Source organism: Astatotilapia calliptera, chromosome 4 (assembly GCF_900246225.1).
Source record: "Astatotilapia calliptera chromosome 4, fAstCal1.2, whole genome shotgun sequence".
Lineage (NCBI taxonomy): Eukaryota > Metazoa > Chordata > Actinopteri > Cichliformes > Cichlidae > Astatotilapia > Astatotilapia calliptera.
Window position 1 is genome coordinate 33,219,162 of NC_039305.1, and position 16,719 is coordinate 33,235,880.

At 42.4% G+C, this 16,719-nt stretch overlaps 1 long non-coding RNA gene across 1 annotated transcript in view; it reads left to right on the forward strand.

The window, feature by feature from the left end:
- LOC113021509 (uncharacterized) overlaps positions 1–10,913 on the forward strand; it is a 46,329-nt gene extending 35,416 nt beyond the window's left edge. The window contains exons 3-4 of the long non-coding RNA XR_003272307.1: positions 8,982–9,036; positions 10,728–10,913. This is a non-coding gene — a long non-coding RNA (uncharacterized LOC113021509). The remainder of the gene's footprint in view (positions 1–8,981; positions 9,037–10,727) is intronic.
- The last annotated feature ends 5,806 nt before the right edge of the window (positions 10,914–16,719 follow it).

Sequence of the window (16,719 nt, forward strand, 5' to 3'; positions counted from 1 at the left end):
GAAGTGAAGCAGAGCGTCTCGTACATGCACGTTTAGCTCCTCCTCTGTACCACCCTGTCCTACAGCTACCACAGGCTCTTGTCCTGCAGTGGCAGGTACATCCCATTGTCATCATCTTCATTCATTGTCTTTGAAAAGCAAGAGGAGATGAACAGATCCAGTAAATGCACTTTTATCTGGTATCGTTTGGTATCGTAATCTGTCTTAATCTATTTCTATTTCAATGTTGTGTTCTGTGTTTTTTTTATTTATTATATGGGGGAAAAGTTCTGTCATCCTTGTGCTGAGAGGTCTGTGGTCATCCACCTGTTTTGTTCTAGTAAACCCAACTTTCAGGAACACCCTTTAGGGCTGTTCAGTTTTAGCACCACTGAGAGTCTGGTCTCAAGTCACTTTATATTGTAAGGTAAAGACCCTACAGTGTTAATTTATGACAAATGTTCACTCAGATTCATCAATGAAGTAAAACTGACTGTATGCATATACAGGATATTTGGATATTAAAGGATATTGTATCATGGGTGAACAGACCAGAATGAAAGCCACATCTTAAGCATTTGACTGAGGCACAACAATCAAAAGGCAATGATTGCAGCTTAAATGTACTCTGGATAATCTTAAATGTGCAAATATTGTTACAGTTTTGTGTTTTTCAGGTGTCCTGTTTGAAGAAAACACTTTAAAGTCACTTTAATACATGCATATTTAAAGAAAAAAGAAAAATGCTCCACCTCCATGTATTAGCTGTTAAGTAATTTTATGATGAGGATGGATGCTGTCATTGTTTTTCAGTATAGTTTTGAAAATTAAAGGATATTTAACATTAAATGTACCAATGTTGTTGTTTACTAAACACGGATTAATTTAAGTTTAAATTTAAAAACTTTTGAACAAATGGTGTACGAGGTTTTCTGTTTGTCTATGCATTTTCCTTTTTGCACTGTACAACACTTTCAGTAAGACAACAACTGTAAATCGACCCCCCCCCCCCCCCCCCCCCGTCTAATCCATTATTGTAAAGTTAAATGCTATTAAGAAATGATCAGAAAAAAGAGGGTTTTCAAGAATTACTGTTCTGCTCCATTTTATGCCATTCGTCGGAACAAGAGCTAGAGTGTGATTAAAGTGGTGCGTAGGTTCTTTGATTATTTGTCTTGTCATATTTAGACAGTTGAGTCTAATAATAGATTAAATGCTAACTGTCAGCATTTAATAGATTAAATGCTGACAGTTAGTGTAACTCAGGGGGGTTGATTCATTTAAACTAACATAATCATCCTGTTGTAACCAAGTTTTTGTATAGCACGGTAAATTTTTTTGTTGATCAGTTATTATTCATGGATTTACAGGGTCTTAGAAGAGAGAGACCTAATGTTTAATAATCCACATTTCATTGTGTTACTCTTTGGTGCAGATGTGGATGCTGTATTGTTCTTTCTTTGTGATTTTTTTTATTGGTAATGTTTCAGTTGGGTTTTTTTTGCAGATTTTTGGTGTGTTTTGTGGTGGTTTAGAAGCAGACACAGTCCAAAGGGGATGGGTGTTGGGAACAAAAAACATGCTGTGGAAGAGAGCCAGAGAATAATAATAAGTAATGATTCAATGCAGAGAGGTGTATAAACATATGGTGAGTGAGAAAAGTGACTAAAGAAGTACTACTCAGTGTATCGTGGGAATCCCCAGCAGCCTACACCTATCGCAGCCTAACTAAGAGAGGATTCAGGGTCACCAGCCCTAACTATATGCTTTAGCAAAAGGTTTTAAGCCTAATCTTAAAAGTAGAGAAAGAACATCACAGCACAGAGTTACATGTCTTTGGAATGGGTTGATTCTGTGTTCTGACTTCACTGACCTTTATTAAGTAATTCTTGGTACCAGTTTACGAAAACAGAGAACAGCTTTGGTCAGGTCCTGGCAGACGCATCATGATAGACCTATTTATTTCTTCTAGACTGAACCACTGTAATTCATTATTTTTGGGCTGTCCTAAAAACTTCCTGAAAAGCTTTTACCCCATCTGTTCAAGGATTGGCTTGTGCCACCATTTGTCTGCCACCTAAAAATCCAGTTTTAAGATCCAATCCCAGACACTTGACACAGTGGTTATCAGAGGCATCGTAACATTTCATCACTCATCCATGACACTGGAGAGTACTGAAAAAGTCACTTGGATGAGTAATCAATTGTTTTTTTAAATGTTTCTATATGTTTTGTAAAAGAATTACAAAATGAACTTGTAAATTAATTTATTAATGCAGATTTTATTTCACAATTCATTATTGAGCACAAAAGGCTTTATGTTGATGCGTGTGACTCTTCTGGTCCTCCATAACCAGCAGCCTAGGCCTATTGCTGCACAACTAAGGTCAGCTGATGCAGCCCGAACTATATGCTTTGTCAAAAGTTTTAGGCATGATCTTAAAAGTAGAAAGGGTGTCTGTCTCCTGAAACCTGATTCCACAGAAGAAGGATCTGAAAGCTGAAGGCCCGGCCTCTCATTCTAGTTTCAATCAACTACAATCAACTGAAGGCTTTTCGCAGAGTTTTAGGACAGCCAAAAAATAGTGAATTACAGTACTACAGCCTAGCCCTCCGGTTTTGTGCACCCCCACCCCCCTTACTTTAGTGTTCCCAATCAAAATTGACTGGTCCTTGTTAGCTGCTATTAAATTAGCACAAAAAACACTTTTCACCACCAAATTCTTTATTCAACATTCTTTAGCTGTGAACAATGTCTCAAAGTAGTGTTTAACTTGAATACATAGAATTAGACATAACATAACTGCAGTAAAAATACAAATAGGCACTGAAAATGTATTACAAAATGAACATGTAATGTAAAAAACAAATTAAAGACCAAACTCAACATGAAGCTGTGAGTACAGGACACATTCTGCTTGGCCTCCATTGCCTGTCTCCGAAGTCCCACAGGGTTAACCAAACCCGATAGGATTCCTTCTTCAGCCTGATTGCTCTGTTCACCTCAAGTGTCCAACGTCTGGTTCAGGGGTTACCATCAAGACAGGCAGCTCATTGCAGCAGTTTCCACAATGGAAGTGCTGAATATGCTCCATTCGGACTTAATGTCCCCAGTCTCCCTCAGAATGCTGTCAAAGTTCTGGCAAAGGTTGGAGGCCTCTGTTAGGCATTCCCAGAGTGTCCTCACAATACATTTAGTTGTGCCAGGTTTATCCAGCATTCTCCCTCACCACCTGATCCAACTCACCACCAGGTGGTGATCAGTTGATAGCTCATCCCTCTCTTCACCTGAGTGTCCAGAACAAATTGCTGCAGATCTGATGATACGATTACAAAATCAATAATCAACCTGCAGCCTAGAGTGTCCTGGTGCACTTGTAAATAACCGTATGTTCAAACATGTTGTCTGTTATGGACCAACAGTGGTTTTCACAGTAACAGAACACCCCACAGATCAGGCAAGCCATTCTTCCTAATCTCACCCCTCCAAGTATCACTGTCATTACCCACATGAGCATTGAAGTCTCCCAGAAGGATGACAGAGTCTCCAGGGGGAACACCCTCGAGCACCCCACCTAGGGACTCGAAGAGGGCTGTGCACTATGAAAGTTCATTAAACACATAATTGTAGATGACAGTCATGGTCAGGCACAGGGAACAAATCCTCTTGTCCACTGGGAAAAACTTTAAAATACAGGAAGTGACCAAGGAGAAACTAAGATACCTACCCCAGCCCACCACCTCACACCGAGGGCCACACCAGACTGGGCCAGAGACCAGCCCCTTTACAGGAGACTGGTTCCAGAGCTCAGGCCATGCGTTGAGGTGAGCCCAGCTATATCTAATCAATACTGCTCAACCTCACGCACTATGCTAAGGCTTCTTCCCCATCACAGAGGTGACATTCTGTGTCTCAATTGCAAGCCATGATAGCTAGGCATTGGTCCACAAGGGTCTCTGGCCCTGGCCGCCGCCTGGCACACACTGCAGCCGACCCTATGGGGACTCCTGTGGGTGGTAAGGCCTACAGGAGGGTGGGTCCATGTCTCTTCTTCGTGATGATCTGGCCAGTCCCCATGGACGAAGGCCTAGCCACCAGGTGCTCTCCCTCTGGTATCTTCCCCAGGACTTGAGACACATTTTGTAGACCATCAGCTGGGACTGAACTAGCTAATATTAATTTGCACTAAGTGGCAGGATTGCTTTCTAAATGCTGATAGATTTCAACTTGTGTCTTGACTCTCTGTGCCTCTTGGACCTCTCTACTTCATTTGTTCAATACGTTTTACCTGTGTCATATCTCATGATTACAAATAACTTAATCTTTTGACATCTATGGTACGATTTCTTTGTATGTGTGTATAGGATTGGTCGTTACTGACATCTGGTGAGACTTTCATGTCAATAGCACCTTTACAAATATTACTTAGAAAATAAGTAATATGATCAATATTTATTTTCACCTGTTGCATACAAAGAAGGATTAGTTATGGTTTAAACAATGTTTAACACATTATGAATTTTTTAATAATTTAGATATTTTTTGTGTATTTTAGGACATATTGTACATGCATTTATGTACAAGAAGGTTCAATTTGATGGGACCCCCAAAATTTTAAATGAATGTTAAATGTTTTAGGGGTCTCATTTTAATCCAAACTGCCATGTGGTGCTGAAAAAGGTGTCTAGTGTCCAGTCTCATTTGAAGAGTACAGTAAAATGGAGAGGGAGTGTGTGATGATTTTTTTTTTCATTCCATCTTTTCTCAAAAAGCTTTTCAGCACATCAAAAAACCCACATTTGTTTTAACAGGAAACATTTCTCCTCACACATTCACATGCATAAAACTCATGTACCGTGCCACAGCCACATGCAGAGAACACATCTACTGTTGCACACACCCACACGTTAAATGGCCATTACTGAAACAGAACATTGTGCCATTTAAGCTGTCAAGACGTCACTCAGATGTAGCCACTCTATTATTCCTACCCTTCATGTAGGAATAATGTAAAAGTTCCGTATTTTTTTCCAAACACCTCCCTTTGTGTGGATTTTTTAATTTACTTTAAGGCTGTTCATTTGTTGAATTAAATAGATTTGTAGTCTCTTTCTATGTACAGATCTAACTAACATTCACTCACAGCACTGAAAAAGGTTAGAGCAAGTTGTAGGTTTAATATCTTGACCAAAGATATTTAGCCTGCAGACCGGAGCAGAGGGGGATCAAACCACCATCCAGTGGATGATGAGAGTCAAACCTTAAATACTGATCTGTATGCGTAGGTTTACGGTACACGTCAGCTTTTAAATGTCCCCCATTACTGATGGAAATCTCATAGTCTAAGAAGGCTAACCTGCCACTTTTCATATCCTCCCTTGTGAATTTGATGTGTTGGTCCACCGAGTTAATGTGACCCGTGAATTGTGGTAGGTCCTGAGATTAAATTTTCACGCAGGTGTCATACACATATCTGAACCAATGACTAGGTGGTGTTCCAGGATAGGATAACAAAGCCCTCTTTTCCACTTCTTCCATGTACAAATTGGCCACAATGGGTGAAACTGGGGAACCCACTCCCATGTTTCTCCCTGTAGGACTGACCCTTGTATGTGAAATAGGTGGAATTAAGACACAGTTCAAACACACTTGGTCGGTGCTGATAGTGGTCTTGTTGCTGAGGTTGGGGTCATCCTGTAATCTCTTACAAACTACCTCCAACACTTCAGTGACTGGAACATGAGTGAAGACAGATGTAACATCGTACAAGACCATGGTTTCATCTGCCTCCATAATGACATCGCTCACCTTCTCAACACAATCCAAGGTGTTCTGGATGCGGTGAGTTGATCATACAGACAATTGGTCTTAAAGGTGCACTCTGTTTATGTTCTTTGGTAAACCATACAGACTTGGTATAGATTCCGCTGGGTATAGCCTGTGGTATGAGGTACGGTCAATAGCCTTGTCTTGTTCTAACTGCTTCAGACAGTCTATCACCGTCTTCCTGTAACCACTTCCTGGGTCTCGTTTCAGGGGCTCATAAGTATTTTTGTCACTGAGCAGTGACAAAATTTTTTCATCATAGCCTTTTTGGTTTAGCGACACAGAGCACCTACCCTTGCCTGCTGGAAGGATAATGATGTTGTTGTCATGACTAACTGATGGGATTGCCTTCCTCTTCTCCATGCTGATGTTGGACGCTGGGGGCTTTGCATTGCTGAGACAGGCTGAAACTTTCATCCATAGTTGCTCTGCTTCCACGTCTGCAATGTTGTTGTATCGAATTGCAGTTTCGGTGGCTGTGATCAGTTCCACTAGAGGGATTTGCCTCAGTGTCACAGCAAAATTCTATCCTTTTGCAAGGATGTTTTTCTCTGTTTTGGTAAGCTGTTTGTGAGACAAACTCTTCACCCACTTGTCCACATCCTCGGTGTGGCATCCTTCTCTCTTCTGGCCACTGAGGACACTCTCCGTATTTTGAGCTAACATTGTGAAACATTAATAACATTTTTATTTCACACTTTTTTCTTTTACTGCATACTGTTCATTCATAGTTCTGATGCCTTCAGTGAGAATTTATGAAAATAAAGAAAAAACATTAAATGTGAAGGTGTGTCCAAACTTTTGATTGGTCATGTGTGTGTGTGTGTGTGTGTGTGTGTGTGTGTGTGTGTGTGTGTTACTGCTGGAGTCTCTGAGACCGTATCGTCGGGAGATTGACTCTCGACTAGGGCATCTGTATCCAGTAAAGGTCCTAAGGCTAGTCCCCCCCCCCCCCCCCCCCCCCCCCCCCAATGCCAACCAAGCCTACCTCAGACAGGAGGTCACGAACACATGACCCTACGCTGTGTCACTGCATCATTTCATGTCTGGCACTGATCACCACCTGCACTCATGTATATATCTTTCTACGTAGCACTCTTAATTCTTATTCTCATGTATATATCTCATGTATATCTCATGCACATATCTTTCTTTCTACATAGCACTTTAATTCTTATTGTTTGCACTGAAGCACCGCAGCAAATTCCTAATGTTGTAAACCTCAACATCTGGCAATAAACCCATTCTGATTCTGATTCTGATTCTGATATAAGCTCGGATGTTGCTCGGCTTAAGAAGGTCCGCATCTGGTGTTGAGGACACACTGATGAGAAGTCAGTTACCGGAACAAGCAGGCATAAGTGGGCAAGAGATGAAAACAAGGCGCTAATGGATTGGTATAGTGCAAATATCCCAGCAGAAGGGGTTACATGAAAGGAAAGTTGTGGACCTATGGAATGTTTGATACCCAACACCCAGACTGATGGTGAAGCAACTAGTAGCGGCTGACTTGAAAGATAGGATCATGGTGAAGATGGAAACCTGGACCCTCTGTGGCCAATTACCAAGACTGCATCAAGTACCATCTGAAGGTCTACTAAAAATGTAAATGCAGCATTATGCATAATCCCTACAATTGACTACAAGACAGCCTATGACTCAATGCCCCACACATGGATCCTGGAATGCCTAGAACCATACAAGGAACTCATTAGGAACTCAATGGGGAATTAGTGAACAACAATAGAGGCCAACTTCAAGCCAATTGCACAAGTCACTTTTAAGTGCGGGATCTACTAAGGAGTTACCCTGTCCCCACTGCTGGTCTGCATAGGCCTGAAACCCCCCACAGTGAGATCACTGACATGACTGACTATGGATACAGATTACGGAATGACACAATTATCAGCCACCTCCTCTACTTGGATGACATCAAGCTGTAGTAGTAGAAATGTAGTTGGGTGGTAACAAAGAGAGGGAAGACTGTCAGAACTGAGGGGATCGCGCTAGCAGAATGCAACATTGCAGACACTGAGGATGGCTGCAATTACCTACAAATACATTGGTACATACATAATACAAGTACATTGGTTCCCATTTGCTTAGAATCCACTTGAACACAATCATGTATGCTGCTGGGATAATAAACTGGGATAAGGAGGAGATTGAAGCCATTGGCATCAAGCCAAGGAAGGTCATCACCATGCATAGAGGGATCAACCCCAAATCGAGGACCCTGAAACTGTACACTAAGCGAAAGGTACGAGGCCAAGGACTAGTGAGTGTCAGAACCACTGTCCAGGATGGGACAACAAACATCCATGGGTACATCAGAAATATGGCCACAGTCGACCGAAAGTGCTTAGTGATTATCTAATGAAGTAGAGACTGAAGAAGGTGGAGCAAGAGGAGGAACCATCATGCAAGGACAGGCCCCTACATGATATGTACCACCGGCAGATAGAGGACGTGGCTGATACCCAGAAATCCTACCAGTGGCTGTACGCAGCTGAACCGAAAGACAGCACAGAGGCACTAATCATGGTAGCACAGGAGCAAGCTCTGAGCACAAGATCCATCGAGGTTGGGGTCTATCACACCAGGAAAGACCCCAGGTGCAGTCTGTGTGAAGATGCCTCTGAGACTGGATATGCCCCTTATAAATCTGGGCCATCATCATCTTCAGAGTTATGCTGTAACCCATATGATCATTGTTACTGTACATGCACAACAAAATTGTAGGTTCCTCACACCAACTCTGCCAGAATAAACTATAAATAGGACACAACAGGAATGAATGGCAAAGAGGAGAAATACATAGAATCACGCGGAATATATACAAAACAAGAGAAATATATGCAACAACAATAGAAAGGCACACAATAGAGAAGAAGTTGTAAAGTGCTTGGACTCAGACTGTGGCTCGATAAGTTGGTTGGGTGTGAATGGGTGGGATGTGGGGAGGTTGGTGGATGTTTGTTTACTGTCCGAATGGCCCAGGGGAATAAGCTGTTTGTGAGACTGAAGTGTAGGACCTGATTGATGTGAGGCGCTGACCAGAGGGCTGGTAGTGGGTGGGGTACAAGGGGTCACTTGCGATTTCCCAGGCTAGTCGGACTAGAGGATTAATCTTGAATCTTTTTTCAGACCTAATGATTCCTGTATTCTCCTGCAGGTGAGAGGTCAGTGAAAGCAGCAGTACCAGTGGATGGAGATGATGTCCATGCAAAGTAAGTATTCTGTCACCATAGCACCCAGCTCTGGCCTAAGTTCATTGCGGTAGTAATAGCTGTGGGAGGAAAACAGGTGGTTCTTGGAAGAAGTATCTGCATCATTAGAAGAAAAAAGTAAAAGCAGTAGCAACATGAGTTGAAATAGGAGTAGTATCTGATACAAGCAACAGGGATAATTAACAGAAGCAGCACTAGTCGTAGTAGTTGATATAGTAAAAAATAGGTGCACTACAAGTAGCAATATGAGCACTGCACTTATTATTAGGACTAGCTGGTATACAGGTACAGGTAGGTATATTCATAGTAGCAGTGATTAGTAGTAGTAGTCTTGTAATAGTACAAGCAGTATATTGCTGCTTTTGTCATTCATTTATCTATAAAGGAATGCCACTTCTTGAGTAAAAAACGTGGAATTATTAGGACTACCAGCAGCAAAAATCACAGTTACAGTACTTACAAAACAAGCATTAATGGTAGCTGTAGTGGTAGCAATACCAGAATCATTTTAGTAGTTTAGTGCAAATAGCAGTATTTTCAACAGCAGAGGAAGTAGCAGCACTGGCATTAGTTGCTGAATAAGTAGCAGTAGTAGAAGGAACACTAGTGGTAGTACTGAGTGGTAGCATTTAGTATGAAGTTCAGTGTTTAATCCTAGCAGGAAACGTAGAAGTTATAATGAGATGTGGTAATTGCATTAGAAGTAGTATATACTCTAGCAATAACACCAGTACCATCTTTAACCCTCTCAAGGCAGGCGTTGCCGATTTGCAACAGTTAAAAACTAACAACCTGATTACCCCACATACATATTTTATGAGTTTTTTTTTACTCAGAAGTACCACTGCAGGACTTGGTTGTGCATTAGCAACAAAAAGTTTAATTTGAGCTTGAGAGGGTTAAAGGTAATGCTACCAATAAAAGGTTGTACTTGTCACAGAAAGATTTGAAGAATTGGTAGTAGTTTAGTAATAGTACTATTCCAAAAATGGTAGAATTAGCAGCACTACATGCAGTTAGACCATTCAGTGAGCTGTGTGAGGCTACTCACTGAAGAGTCTTAGTGCAGCTTGACCTCACCCAGGCTCTATGGCCAGCATCCCACAAGCTCAAGCTGTGCCCAATAGAAATGGAAGAATGCAGCGACTGGGTTATTCTGTCAGAAACAAGACTTTTTTTTCCGAAGCAATGTTTGAAAAACATACTAACTAGTTATACAGAGGAAAGTTTTGCTAGACGATTGTTTAAGCCATTTAACTACCGATTCGTCTGGTTGTATACTTTGCATTCTTAAAACTGTTTACTTTTTCAACTTTTCAGAAAGTCCTAAAAGCAAACTTCCTTGTTGAGTAAAAATGCGGATTGTGGTACAAAAAGTTGCAAGTTCTGGTAATGGCATGAGAAAAATGTTGGAGTAAAGTAGGTAACATTAGCTATACCAGCTTCTAAAAACCCTTGAAAGTCAGACCTGTGTGCATCATAAACAATGACAACAAAAACAAAAAACTCTATAAAACATTTTTTGTTTTATTGTGTTAAGTCTGTGAGAAATTACTATAAGGAAAGGCTTGCACTGAGGTTAACCGCTAGGTCCAGACTTTCATTAGCTGCAGGTGTGCAACCAATGTACCACTTTACAATAGTTGCAGTAGATATTACTGGTTGCAGTAGATGTGTGTTGTTTTCTGCAGTGAGTGAGGCAGACAGCGTGGTGAAGGTGGCAGAGTGGCAGCAGACTTACTATGCCACAGACTCTGGCATCCAATCGGGAGCTACCACAGTGCAGGACGACGAGAGCAGCACTGAGTATAGTGGCAACAAGAAGTACACAAACAGTACTACAACCGGCACTGGCTCTGTACCTGTTAAGGCCACAGTGGGGGAGGTGGAGACTCAGCATTCAGTGGAGTAGATAGCCCAACAGGTAACACTTTCTGATCAAAATCATTTGATTTTCTTTTTTGTTTGTGCTTTCTGTTTGCTTCCTTTAATAACAGCAGCTTTCGGTCTTTATTGATCTGCATTTTGTGGCTCTTTTTTGTGTCTGGTAACATCATATAATATATTGGTTCATCTTCTTTTTCATAAATGGAATTGAATGCAGGATTTGATTCACATGATTCAGTATCAAATACCACTGGACAGATCACAAGTAAACAAACAAACAAAAAAAACAATTACTGCAGCTTTAATGATAATGAAAATGGTGAAATAGCAGCACACTGACATGCACAGGTTATTGTAAGCAGCTGCAGATAACAGCTTGTTTTCCATTTCCTGTGATTCATCTGTCTTCAATATGAAATAAATCTTCATGGTGCAAGATAATGCATCATGGTAAGTATTAAGAAACTTTGTGTTTTATCTTCATTTCGCTCTGTTTTGCTCTGCTTCAGTCATCTGACAGTCAGGGGAAGAAATAAAAGTCTGCTACATTTTTTAAAAATTCACGCATCATCACACCTGTGCTGTTTGTAGACAGCTGGCCATTTCAAGCTCAGTTTGACATTGTGGTGCTTTGAAAATTCTATTCACATATGACATGTGAAGTAAAATGTCAAATGTAGACACAAGCTAGCTAAATAGAAAACTTAGCTGCAGGTTGTAAATGTACTTTTATTTCTCCACTGCATGCATGAAAGTTTAAAGTACATATCTAATAATTTAATTCGTTTTAGGCTACTTTCCATGAAAATCAGAAATAAATACTTGCAGTTACTTTGGATTGTGGTTCTCCTCTGTCGCTTCATTCAGGAGCACTGCCTGTTTCCTTTGACCACTTTTCACATAATCTAGAAAATGTTTAAAATAACACTACAGGTAATTGAACTTATACACTAGTTCATCTCTGCTTTCTTTCAGCATGCCACCCAAATCTTTGTTGTTAAAGTCATTTGGTGTGCTTTCATTTGGGTTTTAAAATCACACTAATTCAATTGAGTGTTTTTCCCCCTTTCCTTTTCTTGAACACTGAACATGGCATGTTCATGGCACATGTAAACCAGCCCATCCTGCCCTCTGCATGTTTCAAACACACCTCCACCAACATACAGTCTTTTGGGATTCAGGAGACTCACTAACTACATCTCATGATTCAAAAGCTCACATCCTCCTGTTTCTGTAATTCAAGGATGAAATTATTGTTTTACAATAATGTATATGTCTTTGTTTCATCCCAGCTGAATTCTTGCAGATACCTGTTAACAGATGTAAATCATTCATTTGAATTTACACAAAACTTGATATCCTTGGACAACAACCGGCTCACTAGATCAGACGGGTGTCTTTACTGCTTTATGGCACCTAACCTTTGGAATGGTCTGCCTAATCAAAAGAGATTAACTTTTTGACAAACTTCTATTACTTAAGTCTACGTAAATGTATATCATGCACAAGTATTCTTTCCTTGGGCCAACTTGCTGACTGACCTCACTAGCATGTTCTCTGTGCTTCTGTGTGTGAAGCTGACAAAGTATTTGTGTTAAAAGTGGAACACAGTTATAACACAGGATTTTCAATTCTACATTGCTTTTTCAAAAATGTTAGCATTTATAAAGGAGAACACTAGAAGTTCAAAATATCTCTTTAAGGGAAAGGTAATGATGATATTTTGTTGGGGGGGGGGGGGGGGGGGGGTTGTTTGTTTGTTTTTCTTCGCCTGTCCCGTTTGGTTCTTTTGCCATCAGAATTATTGCCAAAAGGCGAAGAAAGATGCCCAACAGATTTACTTTACCAAACGGACCATCCCAGCCTTGCCGTATTGGTCCAATTGATTCACCTTTTCTTTTATTGTCTATTTTATTTTATTTTCACCAGCTAAACATGGGACAGACTTGACTGCAGAAAAGAAAGGGTAGAAAGAACGAGGGGAAGAAAAAACAATGATAAAGGGCAAAAAACAAAAACCAACAAAACAAACAGACAAAAAATACATCTATCAATCACCTGGATCACCTGTTGAGAAAGAAAAAAGAGAAAACAAGCAAAAAAAGAGAGCAATACAATAAACAACATCATTGCGATGATCTATGTGAATATAACAGTCAATACTAAATATTAAACATTATTGTGCAGCACGTAAGATCAACAGAACACAGTGTGCTTTGAGGTAGGAGCCAAAAAGGGTGTAGTTTGTGGGTGTGATCACCCGTGTGTACACCTGTGAGCATGGACGCGCTTGTTTTTAAAAGGTTCCTTCATGTAATGATCTGCTAGGGAGTGTGGGGGGGCCACAGCCCCGTCCTCCAGGGCATGAAGCAGGTATGGAGGAGATCAAGACTCCAGACATCCAGAGGCCCCCAGAACACAAGAGACCAAGGAAGACCAACAGAGGGGCAGCCGCGCCACTGTCCCAGAAAGAGCTGAGGAGAGTCCCAGATGAGGGCTCACCCAGCAGCCAGGGAGCAGAAGCCGGGGGGAGTTGCAGTGACGTGCCCGTGAGCTCCGCCGGCAGCCAACTGTGCCAGAGTGACCGAGCCCCAGGCCGAGAGGCCGAGGGCACCCCACCCCCGAATTGGCCCAAGTGAACCCCAGGCTCCAGGCCCCGACAAGCAGCCACCAGGAGTGAGCCGGTGGGTACCTGGACGCCCATCCCCAGACACAAAGAACCACCAATGCAGGGTGGGTGTCTGCCACCGGCAGGGGGAGTGGTGGGGGTGGATAGGCCTCCATACCTTGGAGGGCCTGAGATGTCCCTAAAGAGGTGGCGTCTGATACTCGACCTGACATACAGACACAGACATACAGGCACACACAGATACAAACATCCATTCCCACCCTCATGCTCTCATATGCACTTACTCCACACTCACCCAACGTGGAGACAGACATAAAGAGACACTGTACACACGATCACACTCCCCAAGCGTACTCTACGAACCGGGTCTAGGTACCCTTGCCCATGGAGGGGGGAACTGCACCCAGACCCAGGTGGTGTTACCCTTTTCCCTGCAGTGGGGAGAGGCAGACCGCCCCGACTCCACAGCAGCAGGGAGGCCCCACATTCCAGACCGCAGTCGGACAGCCAACTCCTCCTCCCAGCCCCCCACCCCAACAGGCAACAGAGAATGGGGGTGTGTGAAGACTCCAAACCTCCCTCCACCCGCTCATTGTAGTGTTGATGCATGTGTGTTCTAAGGTGCATTTAAAACCCAGGAGGGCATGGAGCTACCTGCCAGAGAGCAGCAGGTAAGCGCATGGTCCCTCCTGATAGCCCTCAATGTAATGGGGAGGGAAGGAAGGCAGGGGCAAGTGGCCCCTCCCTGGGGCCAGCTCCCCCGCTGACCCCAGTAGGCACCCCCATATCCTGCAACCCACCAGGGAAAGGGGGCCCAGGCCCATCCAGACCGGGGCCCAGTTCAGCAGCCCCGCCGGGCCCCACAGATTCCGGGACAGCCCACCAGACCCCACCACAGAGAAAACTGCACCCACCCCGTCATCCACTCATCTCCCAGACAACACAAGACAATAGACACCCAGGCTGAGTTCTTTCTCCACCTCTCTTATATCTCCCCCACCTGCAGAGTGAGTTCCTGGAGAGAGGGGACCTCCTGCAAGATGTAACAGCCTCCCCCACCAGTTGAAGAGCCCCCCAGGTGGCTCGATGCACTGGCGGCACCCTGCGCCAGGGCTGGGCCTCCATACACCCACCTGCCCACGACCCCGGCGACACACCAACCAAGACCCAAGCCCCCAAGGCTCAGCCAGGGCCCCAGCCCAGAGACGGTGCACCCCCAGAACCCCACGCAGCCACGAGGAAACCGTCACCTAAGAGCCAACAGAGCCCTTAACAGGCCATGACCGCTACCCCGGGTTGAGTCCTCCAAGGAAGATGCCTCCGGGGAATCCCCCAACGCCCCAAGCCTGTCCCTACCCCCACACCAATCACAACAGCAAAGGTGGGACCAAACTATGACCCCCCACCCCCACTAGGTGATGGATGATCTGATGTGGTGGCAGAGGCTGTATCAAGACTAATGTCATCTAATAGATAATTTCTATATTGGTTAGAATTAAGATTGTTTTTATTTTTCCAGTTCATGAGGACTGTTTTCTTGGCTATGCATAGGGCAGTGAAAACCATGTGGGCGATATTCTTTTCTGTAGTGACATTATCTAAGCTGCCCAACAAACACACTAAGGGGGAAGTTGGAATGTTACATTTCAGACACTTTGATAAGTCTTCACATATCTTGACATATCTGTCAGTGCGCCCCAGGGCAGCTGTGGCTACAATGTAGCTGCCATCACCAGTGTGTGAATGTGTGTGTGAATGGGTGAATGACTGAATGTAGTGTGAAGCACTTTGGGGTCCTTAGGGACTAGAAAAGCGCTATACAAATGCAGGCCATTTACCATTTACCATATCTCGCGCCAAAACTTCTGAACTGGTGGACAGAACCAAAGAGCGTGGATATAATTGTCCGGTGAATTGGTTTGGCAGTGTGAGCAGTTGTTGGTAGACCTAAAGCCCATCTTGAACATCCGATGACCTGTATAGTGCACTCTATGTAATATTTTGTATTGAATTAATTGAAGACTGGGATTTCTAATTAGATGAAAGGTTTTTAAGCAAATCTGAGACCAGAAGTTTAGGTCTAAGTTAACTGATAAATCCGCTTCCCATTTTGCAATAGGAAGGGATATTGATTCATCTGTTTTAGAAAACATTCTGTATATTTTGGAAAGTAATTTGGGGGTTTTAAGAGTAAGAAATTGAACCACACTTGGTGGTGTTTGTAGTTCAACTTGACCCGGTTTAAATTTCTTTTTTACTATGGATTTAATTTGTTGATATTCTAAAAATCTTTTCTTGTTGATCCCATATTGTGTAACTAGTCCGTCAAATGAAATAAATTCTGTTCCTTCTAGTATATGTTCTAAATATTTGATTAATTTACCACTCCAATCTGGAAAGTTTATCATATTATTGTTTTGTAATATGTCAGGGTTGTTCCAGATAGGTGTACGTTTGCATGGGATTAATGAAGACGCCGTCAATTTTAGAAACTCCCACCATGCTGTCAGAGAAGAGCTGATGTTGATGCTTTTAAAGCATTCATGTCGTTGGATGTTTGAGCTGATAAATGGTAGGTCTGAGATCTCTAGATTATTGCAAAGTGCTTGTTCTACATCTAGCCAAGGTTCATCTAAGAGGGTGTGTTTTAGCCATCCTGAGATAAACTGAAGCCTGTTGGCTAAGAAGTAGTGCTGAAAGTTAGGCAGTTCTAGTCCTCCTTTATCCTTGGTCTTTTGTAGTGTTTTTAAGCTTATACGTGGGGGTTTATTTTTCCAAAGGAATTTGGACATACATGAATCTAGAGATCTGAACCAATCTTGTGGCGGTTTAGTTGGGATCATTGAGAATAAATAATTTATTTTTGGTAAGACCATCATTTTTATAGCGGCAACCCTTCCCATGAGTGATATGGGTAGACATTTCCATCTAGCCAGATCATCTTCTACCTTCTTTAAAAGTGGGATATGGTTTAATTTAGTTAGATCTGCAAGCTTGGGAGAAACATTAATACCTAAATATTTTATATTTCCCGATTGCAGTGGTGTAGAAGAGGAATTATGGAGGGAACAATTAATCGGTAGGACTGTAGATTTTGACCAGTTAATTGAGTAATCTGATATTCTTGCAAAAGAGTTTATCAATTCAATCACCCCAGAGATATTGGT